The sequence below is a fragment of the Rattus norvegicus genome, chromosome 20 (assembly GCF_036323735.1).
Source record: "Rattus norvegicus strain BN/NHsdMcwi chromosome 20, GRCr8, whole genome shotgun sequence".
Lineage (NCBI taxonomy): Eukaryota > Metazoa > Chordata > Mammalia > Rodentia > Muridae > Rattus > Rattus norvegicus.
The window spans coordinates 533957-557977 of NC_086038.1; the positions used below are offsets into that span (position 1 = coordinate 533957).

At 39.6% G+C, this 24021-nt stretch overlaps 1 pseudogene; it reads right to left on the reverse strand.

Annotated features, from left to right (window-relative positions):
• Positions 1-1514: 1514 nt before the first annotated feature.
• Zfp950l3 (zinc finger protein 950 like 3) lies at positions 1515-10345 on the reverse strand (annotated as a pseudogene).
• Between the last annotated feature and the right edge of the window lie 13676 nt (positions 10346-24021).

Genomic DNA, 24021 nt, shown 5'->3' on the forward strand with positions numbered 1-24021 from the left:
TTTACAAGAATAGGTTTTTTCCTCTTATATGAGTTCTTTCCTATGTCCTGACATCATGAAGACATACAAAGTCTTTAAACTATTTACAAGGCTAGAGACATGGCTGAGCAATTAAGATAATTTCATCCCCAGGACCGAGGTCAGGTTTTTGAAAGCTTCCTTTAATTCTTCCTCCAAGAAGATCAAAGGGTCTAATTAATATTCATGGGAACCAGCATTCATAAACATATACACACAGAGGCCAGACGCACTGACATCACATGATGCTTGCCTTTTGTAAGGATTCATTCCAGTAACTCAGGTGTTAAGGTACCTTAAAGTTTACCTAGAGTTTTTCTTTATGTATTGGTTCATGAAAGAGATAGCAAGAATGTAGGCTTCAAGTCCTTCTCAGTTGGTGGTTTCCTTCGGAGAGATTTAAGAAATAGTGCCCTTCTGAGGGAAATATGTCACTGGGAGTGGGCTTAAGTGTTTACATCAACACATCATTTTTGGCTCCCACTCTCCACACGTCATGCTTCAGGTTGCAGATATGAGCTCTGAACTTTCTGCTTTAGCTGCCATGCGACACTTGTTGCAATGCCACTTTCATCCTGACCCCATAACCCTCTGGAAACATAAGCCAAACTAAACTGTTTTCTAAGTTGCTTTAGAGTTTTATTTTACAGAAGAGATAAGGCACTAATACATACCCATAAAGCTTTACACCTAAATTTTTTCATGTAATTGAAGAAAATTGTAAAATATAAAAGGGTTACCTTATTCATTAAATTCACAGGGCTTTTGTCCACATGTACTTTCAAGTAGAAACAAAATGAGGAACAACATCATAATGCTTGAATAGATGATAGACGCCTGTCAGAGGCTCATCCCAGAATGATCTTGTATAAGTGAAAGGAAATGTGTCAACAAAAGGTCTTACCAAATACTTTATATTTATAGATTCCATTTAGCATATGTTCTTTCAGATCTTCAAAGACTAGTGTGATATACACGGTCTTTAACAGACTGATTACAAACTAAAGGTTTTACTCTTGTATAAAGTTACCACGAAGTGCGAAGTTTCGCCACAATGACAACATTCCTGGTGTTTCTCTGTGGAATGGCTTTTCCTCATAATTTCAATGACTACTGTTATATGCAAAGGCTTTCCCACATTGCTTGTCTATAGGCACATATCTTCATTACGTGTTCTTTTATGTATTGATAGGTATGTGTGTGGTGAAAAGGCTTTATCACATTGATTACATTTGTAGGGTTTCTAACCAGTATTCATTCTTTTATGTATTCAAAGACCGCTAAGAAATATAGTCTTTAATACTGGTTACATTCTTAGGGTTTCTCTCTAGTGTCCATTTTTGGGGGAGAGGACAAGGTAACAAAGTTTTTTCAAAGGCAGCCACACACACTATAACTGTCCTCAGAAGCAGGCATGGGAAAACAGACAATCAGCTATAGAAGGAGGCTATGGTCTTCGCCTAATACTTTCTTGTGTCTTTGAATCTGGCAGGTAGTCAAATGCCTTTTCCAGAATAGGCCAATGAAGACAAGTTCGGTTTGGTGCTTAATTTTCAGTCAGCTTCCTGGCCAGCAGCTCATGTAGAGACATACTGGCATACGAGTACACCAAATTCTTCCTGGTCCAGTCATGGGGCCACTGGAGGGAGAAGATAGCGAGATTTGCTTCTTTGGGTTCTGCTTGTTGGTTTCATAGTTCCTAGATCCCTATTCAGCTTAATGGTGAGCACGCCACCTTGAAGGAGACATCATAGCCTTCCAGGATATAAAGTTTGTCTACAGGGTTTTCAAAGAACGCTGTCAGGGAATTCAGCATCGCTTCTGGGAGGATTTGATGAACTATCTCTTCTAGAGTGCTTCCGTTGCCCAACATCCCTAAGTTCCTCAAATGCACCATGCAGACCCTCTGGTTTTTGTTGGTCAGTATCTGATTCATGTAGGAGAGATTCAAATGGACCTTGTGGATGGGGCAGGTTGCATTGTCTGTGACCACAGCCTTGTTTCAGCTCCCTCCTGCTAGAGCAAGGTGGACAGAGAACACGAGCAGTGCAGAAAGCTTTTAGTGCTTACATGATGCTCCTCCTGTGTGTATTCTTTTAGGGGTTAGGAGAGGACTGTGTCCTGGAAAGGCTTTACCACATTGGTTACATTCGTAGGGTTTCTCACTAAGGCGTGTTCTTTTGTGTATTAGTAGGTAACTATATGGTGGAGAGGGTCTATGGCATTGCTTACATTTGTAGGGTTTTTCTCCAATATGTATCCTTTTGTGTCACTGAAGATGACAGTAAAATGCAAATGTTAGGAAGAAGCAAAAGAAACTTCTAAGTATTGCCTTTTTTTTTTTTAATTAGCTTCCGTTTCATCACAGGGTAAAACTAAGTTCATCTCTTGAGGTTCTCGGGGAGGTGGGGACTTCCAAGTACCACACCAGCTTCAATTTTTTATCCTTTGTTCCCCTAAAATTGACTTTTCCTAATTACAGCTTATGCTATTCATGTTTTGTTCCTAAAAACATGGTGACTGTCCCTAAATACAAAAGAAATAATGGATATTATCGGTTACACTATAGGACCTCTATTCTGCATCAGTTAACATAGATTTGCTACATAAGGACAGTCCCTATCCCTAAATCTTGATTGTTGAGAAAATGTAGATATAACTTGGCAAGGATGTTTTTGATTTTTAAGCTAAAATGTTTTTTTTTTAAATCTTCTGGCTTGGGGATAGGAATATTTGTGTCACGGTTCAGCTCCTGAGTTTGATTTGTATCCTAATCAGTCAGTAGTAGCTTGATTGAAATAAGTTCTTGTCATTGGCATTGACCTGGTGCTTGCATAGTGTTGAATCTCAGTGGACTATAACACAAAGGCCTTAACACATTGCTCATACTCACAGAATTTTTCTCCAGTATGAATTTTTTCATGATAGTGACTATATAATTGTGTAAAAGTTCACCATAATCAAATACATTCATATGGTTTCTCTCTAGTATGAATTTGTTCATGCCTCTAAAGATGATGACAATGAAAGATTTTATCACACTATCTTTTATGTTCTCAATGACTCTGACTAAGAAAAGCTTTACCACATTGATAACATTCATAGGCTTTTTCTCCAGTATATGTTTTTTTTTAATATAGGAGGAGACAATTCTGATTTATGAAAGCTTTATTGCATTGATTACATTCATACAGGTTGTCTTCTGTGTCTTCTTTTTCGTTTTTGGAGAATACTGTGATATGCAAAGGTTTCACCACATTGGATACTTCATAGGGTTTCTTTCCACTATGTGTTCTTTTATGTATTTGGAGACTATTATGATGTACAAAGGCTTTACTACATTAATTACATTCAGAGGGTTTCCCTCCAGGGTATGCTTTTTTTATGTACTCAGAGACCATTGTAATATGGAAAGGCTCTACCACATTGGTTACATTTGTACGGTTTCTCTCCAGTATGTGTTTTTTTATGTTTTAGGAGATGACTCTGACTCACAAAGTCTTTACAGCATTGATTATATCCATAGGGTTTCTCTCCAGTGTGTGTTACTCTATGAATTTGGAGATTACTTTTATATGCAAAGGCTTTACCACACTGGTTACAATTATAAGGTTTCTCTCCAGTATGAATTCTTTTATGCCTTTGAAAATGACTGCTACATGCAAAGGCTTTACCACACTGGTTACAATTATAAGGTTTCTCTCCAGTATGAATTCTTTTATGCCTTTGAAAATGACTGCTACATGCAAAGGCTTTACCACATTGGTTACAATTATAAGGTTTCTCTCCAGTATGAATTCTTTTATGCCTTCGAAAATGACTGCTACATGCAAAGGCTTTACCGCATTGCTTACATACATAGGGTTTCTCTCCAGTGTGTGATCTTTTATGTACTTGGAAACCACTGCGATATGTAAAGGCTTTACCACATTGGTAACATTTATAGGGTTTCTCTCCAGTGTGTGATCTTTGATGTACTTGGAGACTCTTGGCATATGCAAAGGCTTTACCACATTGGTAACATTCATAGGGTTTCTCTCCAGTATGAATTCTTTTATGCCTTCGAAAATGGGTGCTATATGCAAAGGCTTTACCACATTGATCACATCCATACGGTTTCTCTCTACTATGAGTTTTTTTATGCATTTGGAGACTATTATAATATGTAAAGTCTTTACCACATTGGTTACATTCATAGGGTTTTTCTCCAGTGTGTGTCCTTTGATGTACTTGGAGACTATTATAATATGCAAAGGCTTTACCACATTGTTTACATTCATAGGGTTTCTCTCCACTGTGTGTCCTTTTATGTGCTTGGAGAGCACTGGGATATGGAAATCCTTTACCACAATGGTTACATGCATAGGGTTTCTCTCCACTCTGACTTCTCTCATGCCTGCAAAGACAATTAGCACATGAAAAAGGTTTACCGCATTCATTATACTGATGAATCTTTCTATCTGTACAAATTAATTTTATAATTTGTTCTAATGGTAAGAGGAATCAGGTCTTGAGAACTTAAAACGTGTTTACATTCATGGTATTCCCCTACATTATGGGTTGTTTTGCATCTTTGAAGATACCTGTGTTAGTCAGAGCATTAATTGGCTCACATTTATAGCATCCTTTATCTAGATGAAATTTTTCACATACTGAAGTGAATCATAAAAGCTCAGAACTTTACTACACTGAATGCATTCATAAATTTCCTTTCAGTATGAAATACACTACATCTGTATACTGCATTTACAATGTGAACCAGGACAAACAGAAAAGAATTTCCACATTGCTAGTATGAAAGGGATTTTCTGCAGTGTGAGTATATGGATGGAAAACCAAATAATTTTAAACTTATATCATATTACCAAATTCTATTCAATGTGGGGACTACTACATATCTTCTAATTGTACTAAGAGAGAGGAATACATTGATTCTTTCAATATCCCTGTGCTCACATGGCCTGTATAAATTGTTACATATAATATACCTTTCTATAAAGAAGAATAAGAAGTGAAAGGATTCCACATTGCATTTTACAAAAGATGTCTTCCTCACAGACATGAGGTATATGGATAAAGATTTCTCCAAAATAACATTCTTGACTTTCATAAACTATCCTCTTCTCACTTAAAGTTAGCAATGTTACTACACATATATGAATATTGCTAGCTTTACTATGGACTATTTACCTATTAGAAGATTTCCCACATATACTTATCAACTATTCAATGTGTATACTTTTTGCAATATCTAAGTGGTATGGGATTAAACAGATTACCATTTCTACAGCATAATGTAATGGAACTATGATACAAATGCTGTTATCAATTAAGGCATTGTATCCTTCTTTCTTTCTTACAACAATGCATTGGAAACACAAATCAGATACCTGAGACTGAGGTTATGGTTTTGTGAAAACTTAATAAACATTGATAACACTTAAAGCAGTGCTTTTTCACACTATCACTTTTCTTTAAAACCTGAAGGGAACATTACAATTTCTTCAGAGGCATATTCCAACCAACTTACACAGGAAAATTACCTTCCATGCCTTCTAGAACTTTGAAAATGTTCTTTGATATTGTCATCTTCCCAGTTGTAGCCTGAAATATAGTGACAGAAAATTTATAACAGATTATTGGAAATTAGGCCAAATTTAAGTTAGTATCTCCAGTGAACCTTAGAGCCATATTTAATTCATATACTTCATTCTTCCTCATTCTCAATTAAAATCAAAGAACAGTATCAGTAACTATTGTCCCTTCATTTTAAAAAGTGAAAGGAAATTTATTGACTTACCTATAGCAGTGAGATTCCTGTAGGTCTCCAGCATCACATCTCTGTAAAGACTCTTCTCTGAAGGATCCAGTAAAGTCCATTCGTCCAGGGTGAAGTTCACACGCACATCATCATAGGTCACCACACTCTAAAATATCCCATACAGGTGTAAAACACAAAGGTGTAAACGATTCCAACATCAGTTTAAATATCTGCTCACTGACAATATATTTGTATAATTCTGGTCCTTCCCACTTGTTTGATACAGAAGTACTAATGTAATCCCGAAATTATTTCTGAAGGACTATGAATAATAAGGTTCACTTCTGTAATTTCTGTGCCATCTGAATAGAATATAGCCTTCCAAGAGAAATGCCAGACAGACAGAGACCGAGAAGTAAACAGGACTGGACACACATCAGAGAAATGGTATCAACCATTACTAACTAGGAAAAAATCGATGGGCAAGTTGGGTGTATGGGTTCATGTCTTCAATCCCATTATTCTGGAGGCAGAGGCAGATGTTATCTTATAGAATTGGATGCCAGCCTGGTCTATGCAATGAGTTCCATGACAGCCAGTGGAATATAATAAGACTCTAATTCGCCTGCCAAAATCAATCAAATGAATTAAAAATATAGAAAAATGTTAAGAGTTCTTTATTGAAGTTCCTCAAAAATTTATACATTCTAGAACCTTGAAATGGCCCATTTTATACTATGACATTAATAACATCTTACTAAGCACCAGTGGAAGGGGAAGCCCTTAGTCCTGCTAAGACTGAACCCCCAGTGAACGTGATTGTTGGGGGGAGGGCGGTAATGGGGGGAGGATGGGGAGGGGAACACCCAGATAGAAGGGGAGGAGGATGTTGGCCTGGAAACCGGGAAAGGGAATAACAACCGAAATGTAAATAAGAAATACACAAGTTAATAAAGAAAAAAAAAAACAAAACAAACCCCCCCAAAAAAATCTTACTTAAAGGAAATGCATGTTTAAACAATTATAAGTACACAGATGAAAATATTAGCAATGAAAATGTTAATCCTAAATAACATAGAGCGGGAGGAGAGATGGCTCAGAAGAGAGGAGTTCTTACTGGTTTGCTAATAATTGAGTTCAATTACCAGTACTTACATGTAGGCTCACAACTATCCATTATCCCAACATTAGGGGGTTCTGCAGTCATCTTCTGTGACTATTTTGAGGGCCAATCAGGCAAGCATGAGGTACATATTCATGAATGCAAGCTAAATACTCATATTCACATTCATTGAAACATTTCTTGTTTTGTTTTTTTTTTCTTTTTTCTTTTTTTTTGGAGCTGGGGACCGAACCCAGGGCCTTGAGCTAAATCCCCAACCCCGAAACATTTCTTAAAAACACAACAGATAAGATAAATGGAACGCACTACAATCCAATCAGTCAGAAGGCTCAGGTAGTATTAATGACATGATTATATGCCAGCCTGGGAACAGAATATGATTTCTGTTAAATTTCAAAATCTAAAATGTGGATGAAGGTCAGCACAGCAACTCATATTTGACATGTGCAAAATAATACACTACAGGCCCATGAGCCGGTAATATAAAGAAAAAGAAAAAGCCTCCATTGTTGGTGGGATTTCAAACTGGTACAACCATTCTGGAAATCAGTCTGGAGGTTCCTCAGAAAATTGGACATTGAACTGCCTGAGGATCCAGCTATACCTCTCTTGGGCATATACCCAAAAGATGCCCCAACATATAAAAAAGACACGTGCTCCACTATGTTCATCGCAGCCTTATTTATAATAGCCAGAAACTGGAAAGAACCCAGATGCCCTTCAACAGAGGAATGGATACAGAAAATGTGGTACATCTACACAATGGAATATTACTCAGCTATCAAAAACAACGGCTTTATGAAATTCGTAGGCAAATGGTTGGAACTGGAAAATATCATCCTGAGTGAGCTAACCCAATCACAGAAAGACATACATGGTATGCACTCACTGATAAGTGGCTATTAGCCCAAATGCTTGAATTACCCTAGATCCCTAGAACAAATGAAACTCAAGACGGATGATCAAAATGTGAATGCTTCACTCCTTCTCTAAAAGGGGAACAAGAATACCCTTGGCAGGGAAGAGAGAGGCAAAGATTAAAACAGACACAGAAGGAACACCCATTCAGAGCCTGCCCCACATGTGGCCCATACATATACAGCCACCCAATTAGACAAGATGGATGAAGCAAAGAAGTGCAGACAGACAGGAGCCGGATGTAGATCGCTCCTGAGAGACACAGCCAGAATACAGCAAATACAGAGGCGAATGCCAGCAGCAAACCACTGAACTGAGAATAGGACCCCCGTTGAAGGAATCAGAGAAAGAACTGGAAGAGCTTGAAGGGGCTCGAGACCCCATATGTACAACAATGCCAAGAAACCAGAGCTTCCAGGGACTAAGCCACTACCTAAAGACTATACATGGACTGACCCTGGACTCTGACCTCATAGGTAGCAATGAATATCCTAGTAAGAGCACCAGTGGAAGGGGAAGCCCTGGGTCCTGCTAAGACTGAACCCCCAGTGAACTAGACTGTTGGGGGGAGGGTGGCAATGGGGGGAGGGTTGGGAGGGGAACACCCATAAGGAAGGGGAGGGGGGAGGGGGATGTTTGCTCGGAAACCAAAGAATTATTATTAAGTATTAAATAAATTTAAAAAAAAAAAGAAATGTATATAAGAAATACTCAAGTTAATTAAAAAAAAAAGAAAAAAAAAAAAAAGAAAAGAAAAAGCCAGGCTATGTTGGCCAACAGGCTAAAGACCAGCCTTGGCTTAGAGAGTGATTCTGGGGAAGAGGTGTTTGGGAACAGCAGAAGAAAAAAAAAGAAATTGAAGCCGAAACATGGGTGCAAACTAACAGCCCAAGTTCAGCTGGAGACAGCTCTTGCAAACCAAAGCCTTATGTTTTATTTACATTTCAACTGTCCTCCCCAGGTTCCCCTTTGATTAGTCCATGAATCAGCATTCCCTGACCACAAGGACAGCAAGTACATTCTTTTTTCTTTTCCTCTTAGATAAGAATTCAAGAGATCTGCCAATCTTTGTAAGTACAGAAAATAAGTTTAGTTGGACTGGATTCTACCTTGAAATTACCACTCCCTAAATCTCTTTCTCACTTTTCTTACTTTCTGACAAGCTGATTCATAGTGAAGTTGCCTTTGTTCTCCTACATCTGTGAAGTTCTAATACAATTCATATAGCATCCTTTTATTTTATACAGTTGAGAAACTGTATATTTTTGAACTCATGTTTTCAGAGTTCTTTATTCTAGACTGTCCTGAAAGTATCAATAATTAACATTTTTGGTGAGGAACATAGACACGCTTTCAACTCCTGGACTACTGCTGTACCTAATTTTCATGAAGATGAAATCCTTAATGAGGAGGAGGAACATAAAGTAAATTATACATATAATAAAAACGAAACTTACAAATGGCAACTATCAAATTCTTGGAGTCCCAAGTATGTTGGCTCTGCTCCAGGGGTAGAAACCACTGTCCCTTGAGGCCATGAAAGACTTGGCACTTACATACAATCCCAGCACTCTGGAGACAGAGTCAGGAGAAGCTCTAAGTTATTGGCCTTCTCATCTACAAACCTGCTTAGAGGACAAACATGGCTACACAGAGAAACTTTATCTTCAAAAACAAAACCAAAAAACAACAAAACTAAAAATGTAAAAAGCATTGGGATAACAAAATAGCTTAGCACTGACTAGCAATTGCTTCTACTGTATCTTATGTGATTTAAGGATAGAGACTATCATGTCATGAAGGTATGACAGCATAAGGAAGCTTATTAATCAGTTTCAATCACAACACAACAGACACAAAAAACAGGAAATGGTTTAAGTCTACAGATACCCAAATCCCATTCCTAATAAGAAATATAAAAAGCCTCCTAGAAAAGTTTCCATGAGGTCCCTAAAGAAAGATACAAAGGAGAGACAAGAGTTCAAAGACACCATCCTATTTGGGAGCTTTTTTTAATCTTTATTAACTTGAGTATTTTTTATTTACATTTCGATTGTTATTCCCCTTCCCGGCCAACATCCCCCTCCCTCCTCCCCCTCCCCTTCTCTATGGGTGTTCCCCTCCCCATCCTCCTCCCATTACCATCCTCCCAGCAACAATCACGTTCACTGGGGGTTCAGACTTGGCAGAACCAAGGGCTTCCCCTTCCACTGGTGCTCTTCCTAGGCTATTCATTGCTACCTTTGAGGTTGGAGCCCAGGGTCAGTCCATGTATAGTCTTTCAGGAGCTTTTGATTCAATCAACCACATTCTGCCTCTGGCCACTATAGTCTCATGGTCATCCCAGAAGAAAATACATTTCATTTAACTTCAATGATTCTAATAGTCTGCAACAGCTTGTACGCTGTTCAAATGTCAAAGTCTCTTCTGATATTCACAGTAATCTCTTCACTACCACATCTTGTAAAATCAGAAAATAAATTACATCTTTCCAGCAGACAATAGCACAGGATTACCTTTCCCATTTCAATAGAGAGCAATGTGTGCATAGTAAGGGAAGACTGGACAGAGGCATGAAATCCAGCAGGATAAACACCAAACCCTGTAGGTCTGTCTCAGACACATGGGGCTTCAGTTTCAAAGGGTTTAGATGGCCCTATCCCTGCAACCTCTCATACTTCTATCAGCTTGGGTAAATCCATTTCCTATGTCTATTTCCCCATGGCAGATTTCTCTTAGCTTAGGTATCTCAACAAATTGTGTTCTCAAAATGCAACTCAGGCTTCATGCTCCTACCTTCAGGCAAGGAACTCACAGGTTTCTTTTTGTTTGTTTGTTAAACTGTGGTTCTGACTCTGACAAACGTAGGGGCCTAGAACAATGCTGAACGAAAACCAGAGAAAAACACCTGGCTTTGAATTTTACATCTTTCTTGTTAGCAGAACCAGTACAGCATGGATAATCTTGCAAAGTTCAGCTTTTAAATTGGGATGTAACAGTATGCTTGGACCACAGCTGCAGTAGGTTTTATAAGAAATTCCTTTCTGGGACTAGAATCCACTTTGCTTACTCATTCTATTAATTTAAGACATAGCAGGAGGGAGTGTTACTCATCACACACTTTTTAGGCCATTTCAAAAACTACCTATTGCTGATTTTTCTGAACAAATCACAGATGTTGTATTTGTTTCTGCCCTTGTTGCTTTTTTTTCACTGTAGTCCTGAACGAGTCACTAATAATGCCCATTAAACAGATTAAATATTGCGTCTAAGAAATCAGTCCATTATTTTTTTTTTAATTCTGCCTTACTCAATTTCTCAGGATATGGACATAATAAGAAATGTTTTACTTGCTTGGTTAAAGTCACACCGAGGTACTTTATATTATTTGGGTCTATTATGAAGGGTGTCGTTTCCCTAATTTCTTTCTCGGCTTGTTTCTCTTTTGTATAGAGGAAGGCAACTGATTTATTTGAGTTAATTTTATACCCAGCCACTTTGCTGAAGTTGTTTATCAGCTTTAGTAGTTCTCTGGTGGAACTTTTGGGATCACTTAAATATACTATCATATCATCTGCAAATAGTGATATTTTGACCTCTTCTTTTCCGATCTGTATCCCTTTGATCTCCTTTTGTTGTCTGATTGCTCTGGCTAGAACTTCAAGAACTATATTGAATAAGTAGGGAGAGAGTGGGCAGCCTTGTCTAGTCCCTGATTTTAGTGGGATTGCTTCAAGTTTCTCTCCATTTAGTTTAATGTTAGCAACTGGTTTGCTGTATATGGCTTTTACTATGTTTAGGTATGGGCCTTGAATTCCTATTCTTTCCAGGACTTTTATCATGAAGGGGTGTTGAATTTTGTCAAATGCTTTCTCAGCATCTAATGAAATGATCATGTGGTTCTGTTCTTTCAGTTTGTTTATATAATGGATCACGTTGATGGTTTTCCGTATATTAAACCATCCCTGCATGCCTGGGATGAAGCCTACTTGATCATGGTGGATGATTGTTTTGATGTGCTCTTGAATTCGGTTTGCCAGAATTTTATTGAGTATTTTTGCGTCGATATTCATAAGGGAAATTGGTCTGAAGTTCTCTTTCTTTGTTGTGTCTTTGTGTGGTTTAGGTATAAGAGTAATTGTAGATTCGTAGAAGGAATTCGGTAGGGCTCCATCTGTTTCAATTTTGTGGAATAGTTTGGATAAAATTGGTATGAGGTCTGGTTCAACTGGAGGGCAACATGTAGAAGAATGCAGATCGATCCATGCTTATCACCCTGTACAAAGCTTAAGTCGAAGTGGATCAAGGACCTCCACATCAAACCAGACACACTCAAACTAATAGAAGAAAAACTAGGGAAGCATCTGGAACACATGGGCACTGGAAAAAATTTCCTGAACAAAACACCAATGGCTTATGCTCTAAGATCAAGAATTGACAAATGGGATCTCATAAAACTGCAAAGCTTCTGTAAGGCAAAGGACACTGTGGTTAGGACAAAACGGCAACCAACAGATTGGGAAAAGATCTTTACCAACCCTACAACAGATAGAGGCCTTATATCCAAAATATACAAAGAACTCAAGAAGTTAGACCGCAGGGAAACAAATAACCCTATTAAAAAATGGGGTTCAGAGCTAAACAAAGAATTCACAGCTGAGGAATGCCGAATGGCTGAGAAACACCTAAAGAAATGTTCAACATCTTTAGTCATAAGGGAAATGCAAATCAAAACAACCCTGAGATTTCACCTCACACCAGTGAGAATGGCTAAGATCAATAACTCAGGTGACAGCAGATGCTGGCGAGGTTGTGGAGAAAGAGGAACACTCCTCCATTGTTGGTGGGATTGCAGACTGGTAAAACCATTCTGGAAATCAGTCTGGAGGTTCCTCAGAAAATTGGACATTGAACTGCCTGAGGATCCAGCTATATCTCTCTTGGGCATATACCCAAAAGATGCCTCAACATATAAAAGAGACACGTGCTCCACTATGTTCATCGCAGCCTTATTTATAATAGCCAGAAAATGGAAAGAACCCAGATGCCCTTCAACAGAGGAATGGATACAGAAAATGTGGTACATCTACACAATGGAATACTACTCAGCTATCAAAAACAACGAGTTTATGAAATTCGTAGGCAAATGGTTGGAACTGGAAAATATCATCCTGAGTGAACTAACCCAATCACAGAAAGACATACATGGTATGCACTCATTGATAAGTGGCTATTAGCCCAAATGCTTGAATTACCCTAGATCCCTAGAACAAACGAAACTCAAGACGGATGATCAAAATGTGAATGCTTCACTCCTTCTTTAAATGAGGAAAAAGAATACCCTTGGCAGGGAAGGGAGAGGCAAAGATTAAAACAGAGACTGAAGGAACACCCATTCAGAGCCTGTCCCACATTTGGCCCATACATATACAGCCACCCAATTGGACTAGATGGATGAAGCAAAGAAGTGCAGACCGACAGGAGCCGGATGTAGATCGCTCCTGAGAGACACAGCCAGAATACAGCAAATACAGAGGCGAATGCCAGCAGCAAACCACTGAACTGAGAATAGGTCCCCTATTGAAGGAATCAGAGAAAGAACTGGAAGAGCTTGAAGGGGCTCGAGACCCCAAAAGTACAACAATGCCAAGCAACCAGAGCTTCCAGGGACTAAGCCACTACCTAAAGACTATACATGGACTGACCCTGGACTCTGACCCCATAGGTAGCAATGAATATCCTAGTAAGAGCACCAGTGGAAGGGGAAGCCCTGGGTCCTGCTAAGACTGAACCCCCAGTGAACTAGTCTATGGGGGGAGGGCGGCAATGGTGGGAGGGTTGGGAGGGGAACACCCATAAGGAAGGGGAGGGGGGAGGGGGATGTTTGCCCGGAAACCGGGAAAGGGAATAACACTCGAAATGTATATAAGAAATACTCAAGTTAATAAAAAAAAAAAAAAAAAGAAAGAAATGTTTTGTTCCAAAATAGAAATTTTTCATGAAGTCTATTTTCACTGACGTCCTAAGGTGCTGACTAAAGTATAAAGCTCTCTATGCTCTTCGCCATCTCAATTCTTTTTTCTTTTATTCTAACTTCACTCAGAAATATTTTTTAAGATTTATTTATTATTTTATGTATATGCGTACACTGTCGCTATCTTCAGACACACCAGAAGAGGGCATCGGATCCCATTCCAGATGGTTGTGAGCCACCATGTGGTTGCTGGGAATTGAACTCAAGTCCTCTGGAAGAGCAGTCAGTGCTCTTAACCTCTGAGCCATCTCTCCAGCCTGCCATCTCAATTCTTGATATTTTCAGCATTCTTCGAAAAGAGAACAAACACTTCCAGATTCTGTCTAGCAGCAAAAATCACGTTTTGTGTACCTTTTTCATTCTAACTTGCTTCTCTGTTGTTGTGGTTAAATCTTCTAACCAAAAGCATCTCAGGTTATGAATGGGTTTTTTTGGATGGATCTGTCAGGTAATAGTCAATCATTTTGGGAGCTTAGGATAGAAACTCGAGGTAGAAAAGGAAGACAAGAAGAATGGATAAACATTGTTTTCTGGCTTGAGCTCTTGTTTGGTCACTGTCTCATGCTCAGCTAGCTCTCTCATCCAGTCCAGGCCTACTTGCTTAGGGATATTGCCATCTACAGTGGAAAAGATTTCCCACATCAGTCAACAGTAAACACAATCTCTCAGACATAACAACTAGCCATTCTGATGGGGCCACTCCCTCATTTGGGGCTCCCATAGATATCTGAAATATTGAGAATTGAACTTATTAGCATGGAGACAATAATAAAACAAACATTTTAAATACTCAGAACCACTGTGTTAACCATATCAATCACTTAAGTAGCAAAAAGGCAAACATTGATGACTGCAACAACTGGAAACAAAGATTTGCCAAGGAAGGAAGATAGACAACTCTTTAGGATCAAAAGAGAAAACTTAAGATATTTCTCCACGCCGGAAGGGGCGGCACAGGTCTTCCTGGTTGCTGCCGCTGCAGAGAGCCCCTGGGCAGCACCCCACGAGCGAACCTGAGCCTCGGGACCACAGGTAAGACCAAATTTTCTGCTGCAAGAAAGCTGCCTGGTGAGCTTGGGACACACGGAAGCAGAATTTCTCTAGGACCAGGCACGATCTGTGTTTACCGGAAGTCCCACACCCGCGGATCCCGGCCCGCAGCAGCTCTCTGCTCCCAGACCCGGTGAGAGAGAGACCCAACCGCCTGGTCAGGTGGGCACTCCTGAGGCTGCAGAGCGGAAGAGACCACCAACTCTGCTCACCCCTGCCCACATCCCTGGCCCAAGAGGAAACTGTATAAGGCCTCTGGGCTCCCGTGGGGGAGGGCCCAGGAGCTGCAGGACACCTGCCTGAGACACCGCCAGAACCTGAAAGAAACAGACCGGATAAACAGTTCTCTGCACCCAAATCCCGTGGGAGGGAGAGCTAAACCTTCAGAGAGGCAGGCAAGCCTGGGAAACCAGAAGAGACTGCTCCCTGAACACACATCTCGGACACCAGAGGAAAACACCAAAGGCCATCTGGAACCCTGGTGCACTGAAGCTCCCAGAAGGGGCGGCACAGGTCTTCCTGGTTGCTGCCGCTGCAGAGAGCCCCTGGGCAGCACCCCACGAGCGAACTTGAGCCTCAGGAACACAGGTAAGACCAAATTTTCTGCTGCAAGAAAGCTGCCTGGTGAACTCAAGACACAGGCCCACAGGAACAGCTGAAGACCTGTAGAGAGGAAAAACTACACGCCCGAAAGCAGAACACTCTGTCCCCATAACTGACTGAAAGAGAGGAAAACAGGTCTACAGCACTCCTGACACACAGGCTTATAGGACAGTCTAGCCACTGTCAGAAATAGCAGAACAAAGTAACACTAGAGATAATCTGATGGCGAGAGGCAAGCGCAGGAACCCAAGCAACAGAAACCAAGACTACATGCCATCATCGGAGCCCAATTCTCCCACCAAAACAAACATGGAATATCCAAACACATCAGAAAAGCAAGATCTAGTTTCAAAATCATATTTGATCATGATGCTGGAGGACTTCAAGAAAGACATGAAGACACTTAGGGAAACACAGGAAAACATTAATAAACAAGTAGAAGCCTACAGAGAGGAATCGCAAAAATCCCTGAAAGAATTCCAGGAAAACACAATAAAACAGTTGAAGGAATTAAAAATGGAAATAGAAGCAATCAAGAAAGAACACATGGAAACAACCCTGGATATAGAAAACCAAAAGAAGAGACAAGGAGCTGTAGATACAAGCTTCACCAACAGAATACAAGAGATGGAACAGAGAATCTCAGGAGCAGAAGATTCCATAGAAATCATTGACTCAACTGTCAAAGATAATGTAAAGCAGAAAAAGCTACTGGTCCAAAACATACAGGAAATCCAGGACTCAATGAGAAGATCAAACCTAAAGATAATAGGTATAGAAGAGAGTGAAGACTCCCAGCTCAAAGGACCAGTAAATATCTTCAACAAAATCATAGAAGACAACTTCCCTAACGTAAAGAGATACCCATAGACATACAAGAAGCCTACAGAACTCCAAATAGATTGGACCAGAAAAGAAACACCTCCCGTCACATAATTGTCAAAACACCAAACACACAAAATAAAGATAGAATATTAAAAGCAGTAAGGGAAAAAGGTCAAGTAACATATAAAGGGAGACCTATCAGAATCACACCAGACTTCTCGCCAGAAACTATGAAGGCCAGAAGATCCTGGACTGATGTCATACAGACCCTAAGAGAACACAAATGCCAGCCCAGGTTACTGTATCCAGCAAAACTCTCAATTAACATTGATGGAGAAACCAAGATATTCCATGACAAAACCAAATTTACACAATATCTTTCTACAAATCCAGCACTACAAAGGATAATAAATGGTAAAGCCCAACATAAGGAGGCAAGCTATACCCTAGAAGAAGCAAGAAACTAATCGTCTTGGCAACAAAACAAAGAGAATGAAAGCACACAAACATAACCTCACATCCAAATATGAATATAAAGGGAAACAATAATCACTATTCCTTAATATCTCTCAATATCAATGGCCTCAACTCCCCAATAAAAAGACATAGATTAACAAACTGGATACGCAACGAGGACCCTGCATTCTGCTGCCTACAGGAAACACACCTCAGAGACAAAGACAGACACTACCTCAGAGTGAAAGGCTGGAAAACAACTTTCCAAGCAAATGGTCAGAAAAAGCAAGCTGGAGTAGCCATTCTAATATCAAATAAAATCAATTTCCAACTAAAAGTCATCAAAAAAGATAAGGAAGGACACTTCATATTCATCAAAGGAAAAATCCACCAAGATGAACTCTCAATCCTAAATATCTATGCCCCAAATACAAGGGCACCTACATACGTAAAAGAAACCTTACTAAAGCTCAAAACACACATTGCACCTCACACAATAATAGTGGGAGATTTCAACACCCCACTCTCATCAATGGACAGATCATGGAAACAGAAATTAAACAGTGATGTAGACAGACTAAGAGAAGTCATGAGCCAAATGGACTTAACGGATATTTATAGAACATTCTATCCTAAAGCAAAAGGATATACCTTCTTCTCAGCTCCTCATGGTACTTTCTCCAAAATTGACCATATAATTGGTCAAAAAACGGGCCTCAACAGGTACAGAAAGATAGAAATAATCCCATGCGTGCTATCGGACCACCACGGCCTAAAACTGGTCTTCAATAACAATAAGGGAAGAATGCCCACATATACGTGGAAATTGAACAATGCTCTACTCAATGATAACCTGGTCAAGGAAGAAATAAAGAAAGAAATTAAAAACTTTTTAGAATTTAATGAAAATGAAGATACAACATACTCAAACTTATGGGACACAATGAAAGCTGTGCTAAGAGGAAAACTCATAGCGCTGAGTGCCTGCAGAAAGAAACAGGAAAGAGCATATGTCAGCAGCTTGACAGCACACCTAAAAGCTCTAGAACAAAAAGAAGCAAATACACCCAGGAGGAGTAGAAGGCAGGAAATAATCAAACTCAGAGCTGAAATCAACCAAGTAGAAACAAAAAGGACCATAGAAAGAATCAACAGAACCAAAAGTTGGTTCTTTGAGAAAATCAACAAGATAGATAAACCCTTAGCCAGACTAACGAGAGGACACAGAGAGTGCGTCCAAATTAACAAAATCAGAAATGAAAAGGGAGACATAACTACAGATTCAGAGGAAATTCAAAAAATCATCAGATCTTACTATAAAAACCTATATTCAACAAAATTTGAAAATCTTCAGGAAATGGACAATTTCCTAGACAGATACCAGGTATCGAAGTTAAATCAGGAACAGATAAACCAGTTAAACAACCCCATAACTCCTAAGGAAATAGAAGCAGTCATTAAAGGTCTCCCAACCAAAAAGAGTCCAGGTCCAGACGGGTTTAGTGCAGAATTCTATCAAACCTTCATAGAAGACCTCATACCAATATTATCCAAACTATTCCACAAAATTGAAACAGATGGAGCCCTACCGAATTCCTTCTACGAAGCCACAATTACTCTTATACCTAAACCACACAAAGACACAACAAAGAAAGAGAACTTCAGACCAATTTCCCTTATGAATATCGACGCAAAAATACTCAATAAAATTCTGGAAAACCGAATTCAAGAGCACATCAAAACAATCATCCACCATGATCAAGTAGGCTTCATCCCAGGCATGCAGGGATGGTTTAATATACGGAAAACCATCAACGTGATCCATTATATAAACAAACTGAAAGAACAGAACCACATGATCATTTCATTAGATGCTGAGAAAGCATTTGACAAAATTCAACACCCCTTCATGATAAAAGTCCTGGAAAGAATAGGAATTCAAGGCTCATACCTAAACATAGTAAAAGCCATATACAGCAAACCAGTTGCTAACATTAAACTAAATGGAGAGAAACTTGAAGCAATCCCACTAAAATCAGGGACTAGACAAGGCTGCCTACTCTCTCCCTACTTATTCAATATAGTTCTTGAAGTTCTAGCCAGAGCAATCAGACAACAAAAGGAGATCAAGGGGATAACAGATCGGAAAAGAAGAGGTCAAAATATCACTATTTGCAGATGACATGATAGTATATTTAAGTGATCCCAAAAGTTCCACCAGAGAACTACTAAAGCTGATAAACAACTTCAGCAAAGTGGCTGGGTATAAAATTAACTCAAATAAATCAGTTGCCTTCCTCTATACAAAAGAGAAACAAGCCGAGAAAGAAATTAGGGAAACGACACCCTTCATAATAGACCCAAATAATGTAAAGTACCTCGGTGTGACTTTAACCAAGCAAGTAAAAGATCTGTACAATAAGAACTTCAAGACACTGAGGAAAGAAATTGAAGAAGACCTCAGAAGATGGAAAGATCTCCCATGCTCATGGATTGGCAGGATTAATATAGTAAAAATGGCCATTTTACCAAAAGCAATTTACAGATTCAATGCAATCCCCATCAAAATACCAATCCAATTCTTCAAAGAGTTAGACAGAACAATTTGCAAATTCATCTGGAATAACAAAAAACCCAGGATAGCTAAAGCTATCCTCAACAATAAAAGGACTTCAGGGGGAATCACTATCCCTGAACTCAAGCAGTATTACAGAGCAATAGTGATAAAAACTGCATGGTATTGGTACAGAGACAGACAGATAGACCAATGGAATAGAATTGAAGACCCAGAAATGAACCCACACACCTATGGTCACTTGATTTTTGACAAAGGAGCCAAAACCATCCAATGGAAAAAAGATAGCATTTTCAGCAAATGGTGCTGGTTCAACTGGAGGGCAACATGTAGAAGAATGCAGTTCGATCCATGCTTATCACCCTGTACAAAGCTTAAGTCCAAGTGGATCAAGGACCTCCACATCAAACCAGACACACTCAAACTAATAGATGAAAAACTAGGGAAGCATCTGGAACACATGGGCACTGGAAAAAATTTCCTGAACAAAACACCAATGGCTTATGCTCTAAGATCAAGAATCGACAAATGGGATCTCATAAAACTGCAAAGCTTCTGTAAGGCAAAGGACACTGTGGATAGGACAAAACGGCAACCAACAGATTGGGAAAAGATCTTTACCAATCCTTCAACAGATAGAGGCCTTATATCCAAAATATACAAAGAACTCAAGAAGTTAGACCGCAGGGAAACAAATAACCCTATTAAAAAATGGGGTTCAGAGCTAAACAAAGAATTCACAGCTGAGGAATGTCGATTGGCTGAGAAACACCTAAAGAAATGTTCAACATCTTTAGTCATAAGGGAAATGCAAATCAAAACAACCCTGAGACTTCACCTCACACCAGTGCGATTGGCTAAGATCAAAAACTCAGGTGACAGCAGATGCTGGCGAGGATGTGGAGAAAGAGGAACACTCCTCCATTGTTGGTGGGATTGCAGACTGGTAAAACCATTCTGGAAATCAGTCTGGAGGTTCCTCAGAAAATTGGACATTGAACTGCCTGAGGATCCAGCTATACCTCTCTTGGGCATATACCCAAAAGATGCCTCAACATATAAAAGAGACACGTGCTCCACTATGTTCATCGCAGCCTTATTTATAATAGCCAGAAAATGGAAAGAACCCAGATGCCCTTCAACAGAGGAATGGATACAGAAAATGTGGTACATCTACACAATGGAATATTACTCAGCTATCAAAAACAACGAGTTTATGAAATTCGTAGGCAAATGGTTGGAACTGGAAAATATCATCCTGAGTGAGCTAACCCAATCACAGAAAGACATACATGGTATGCACTCATTGATAAGTGGCTATTAGCCCAAATGCTTGAATTACCCTAGATGCCTAGAACAAATGAAACTCAAGACGGATGATCAAAATGTGAATGCTTCACTCCTTCTTTAAATGAGGAAAAAGAATACCCTTGGCAGGGAAGGGAGAGGCAAAGATTAAAACAGAGACTGAAGGAACACCCATTCAGAGCCTGCCCCACATGTGGCCCATACATATACAGCCACCCAATTAGACAAAATGGATGAAGCAAAGAAGTGCAGACAGACAGGAGCCGGATGTAGATCGCTCCTGAGAGACACAGCCAGAATACAGCAAATACAGAGGCGAATGCCAGCAGCAAACCACTGAACTGAGAATAGGTCCCCCATTGAAGGAATCAGAGAAAGAACTGGAAGAGCTTGAAGGGGCTCAAGACCCCAAAAGTACAACAATGCCAAGCAACCAGAGCTTCCAGGGACTAAGCCACTACCTAAAGACTATACATGGACTGACCCTGGACTCTGACCCCATAGGTAGCAATGAATATCCTAGTAAGAGCACCAGTGGAAGGGGAAGCCCTGGGTCCTGCTAAGACTGAACCCCCAGTGAACTAGTCTATGGGGGGAGGGCGGCAATGGGGGGAGGGTTGGGAGGTAGGGAAGGGGAGGGGGGAGGGGGTTGTTTGCCCAGAAACCGGGAAAGGGAATAACACTCAAAATGTATATAAGAAATACTCAAGTTAATAAAAAAAAAATGATTAAAAAAAAAGATATTTCTCCACAAGGTCCACAAATGGACAAAATTTCAAGGAACTCATAACATAATATAGTAAATTTTCAGAAGATGAAAATAGGTGAAGGTCTATAATTTTTCAGAGGTACAGCAATATAATAAGAGTATAATTAATAAAATCATACAACATGCATAGTATCATTGTTAAAAGAAGATACAAAGACAGACGTAAATATCATATAGTTGTTAAAACAAGAATTATGTGGTTGGGGATTTAGCTCAGTGGTAGAGCGCTTGCCTAGGAAGCGCAAGGCCCTGGGTTCGGTCCCCAGCTCCGAAAAAAAGAACCAAAAACAAAAAAAACAAAAAAAAAACAAGAATTATAAGATTATAATCAAAACCAATATCAAAGGAATCACTGGCCAGCACTCACACCATGCATTCTGGTTTACTCCTTTGATAGTAATAAAAACTGGATCATGGGTGGAGGGCTATTGCAGTTGGAGAGATTGGCTTAAAGCATAAAACTGATTCAACATTAGAGTAAATGATTTAGACTAGTAAAAGTATCTCATTCTCTTATGATTAAAAATAGGATGTCTACTAGGAACACTTAGACACCATTTTGTTTGGAATGACTGATGACTGGATATATGTCTGTGCAAACCAAATGCAACAAAGCAAAGTTTTTTTTGTTTTTTTTTTTTTTAAAAAAACCTGTGTATTTGTATTATACACCTAAACAGCTTGTCTTGCACTAATTGATTTATAACTTATAAGCACTTTTGGAAGCAAGTCTATTCTACTTTTTAAGCATATGTTCGTGTGTGTGAGAGAGACCTTTTTCCATGTGAGTACACAGGATACACCAGAGAAGAAGGTGTCAAATCCCCTGGATCCGGAGTAGCAGGCAGTTATGAGCCTCCCAACTTGGGTTGGGTGTTGGTATCTGAGCTCAGATCAAACAGAAAAAGAATATTTGCTGAGCGCCCTGCCCAGTGTAGCTAGTACTTTTATTCCAAGAAACAAAAAGTCTTTCACAGATTAATAACAACAAAAACCTAAGTAAATATAGAAGTAAATAAATGTTCAATGGGAACCTGATGCCTCAGTATTAAGATGCTGGGTATGGGGGCTGGAGAGATGGCTCAACGGTTAAGAGCACTGACTGCTCTTCCAAAGGTCCTGAGTTCAATTCCCAACAACCACATGGTGGCTCACAACCGTCTGTAATGGGATCCAATGCCCTCTTCTCGTGTGTCTGAAGACAGTGAAAGTGTACTTATATACATTAAAAAAAATAAATCTTTAAAAAAAAAAGGTGTTGGGTATGGGACTGGGCAGGATGCCTTCCGAGCTTCCCCATTCTCTGTTAATTGAGACCCAATACTCGAGGTTTCCCCTAGTGAACAGCTTCCTCTCCCCTTTCTATGCCTCTTGTAGATACTGCAGACCATCTCCATCTAGTCTTCTCTTCCAGATTCATCTGTGACTGAGTCCTCAACTACAGGCAGAGCGCCCTGGAGGAAGAAAGAACTGGATCTACTAAACTAGAGAGCAATGGAGAGAATCCCCAGGAGGAGACACCTCTATTAAGAGAAAACTTAATCCAGAAATATTATTGGGGAAAATTATTGCTGAAATTTACAACCCCATAAACCCATATAATAAACACACAACCCAGTCATTATAATTATAAGCTATAAGCTTAGACTGAGCAGGACTAACACTATACTAACTTATTCACCAGCTATAACAGCCCTTGCTACTTGTGGTTTCTCCTGGCCACATGGTTCTTGTCCATCATGGCTTCCTCCTGCTCTTCTTCAGTCTTCTCTCCTTCCCCCCTCTCATCTTCTTCTGCTTCTCTACCTGCCCCCATTCTCAATCCTCCAGTCACACCTTTCCCCTCCACTGCCCAATCACAGGCTCTAGCCTGTACTGACCAGTTAAAATGGGGAGTAGGTTCACATGAGATAACCTGAGTAAATGATGGACTGCTTGTCAGAGGCAACCTCTTTTGAGGAAGCAGAATTATCATCAGAAAACAACATCAGGACAACCCCCAACATAAAGCAGAAAGATGTATTTATAATAAAAAAGACTTTTAAAAAATGAGTAGAAGAATTGAACCCAGTGAGGGAGTCCTTGGATTAGTGAATTGCCTTCCTGGAAAAAAAAAAAGATACATATTGATTTGACCCTATGGCATTGCCTGCCTAAAGAAATTAGGGTGCAAGTTTTAAGAGATAAAATTTGGGCTTGTGGAAGAGCCCTGGGGGAAGCTGCAAGAGGAATTAATATAGCATTTGGAAAAGTGTTTGAAAAGCACTGTAGAAATGGATACTTGGATAAACTTCATACAGAGATTTGCAAATTTAAACAAGTTAAAAATATTAACATTACCTTGACCTGTTTAGCACCTTCATGTTCTCATGATAATGATGTAATTGCAAGTTTATGCCCTATTGGATTTTTTTATTTATTTACATTTCAAATGTTATCCCCTTTCTCAGTTTCCCATCCCTAAACCTCCTAGACTGTCCCCACTCCCCCTTCCTCTATGAGGGTGGCTCCACGTGTACTCTTTAGATGGTGGTTTTGTCCCTGGGAGCTCTGGTTGATTGGTATTGTTGTTCTTACAGGG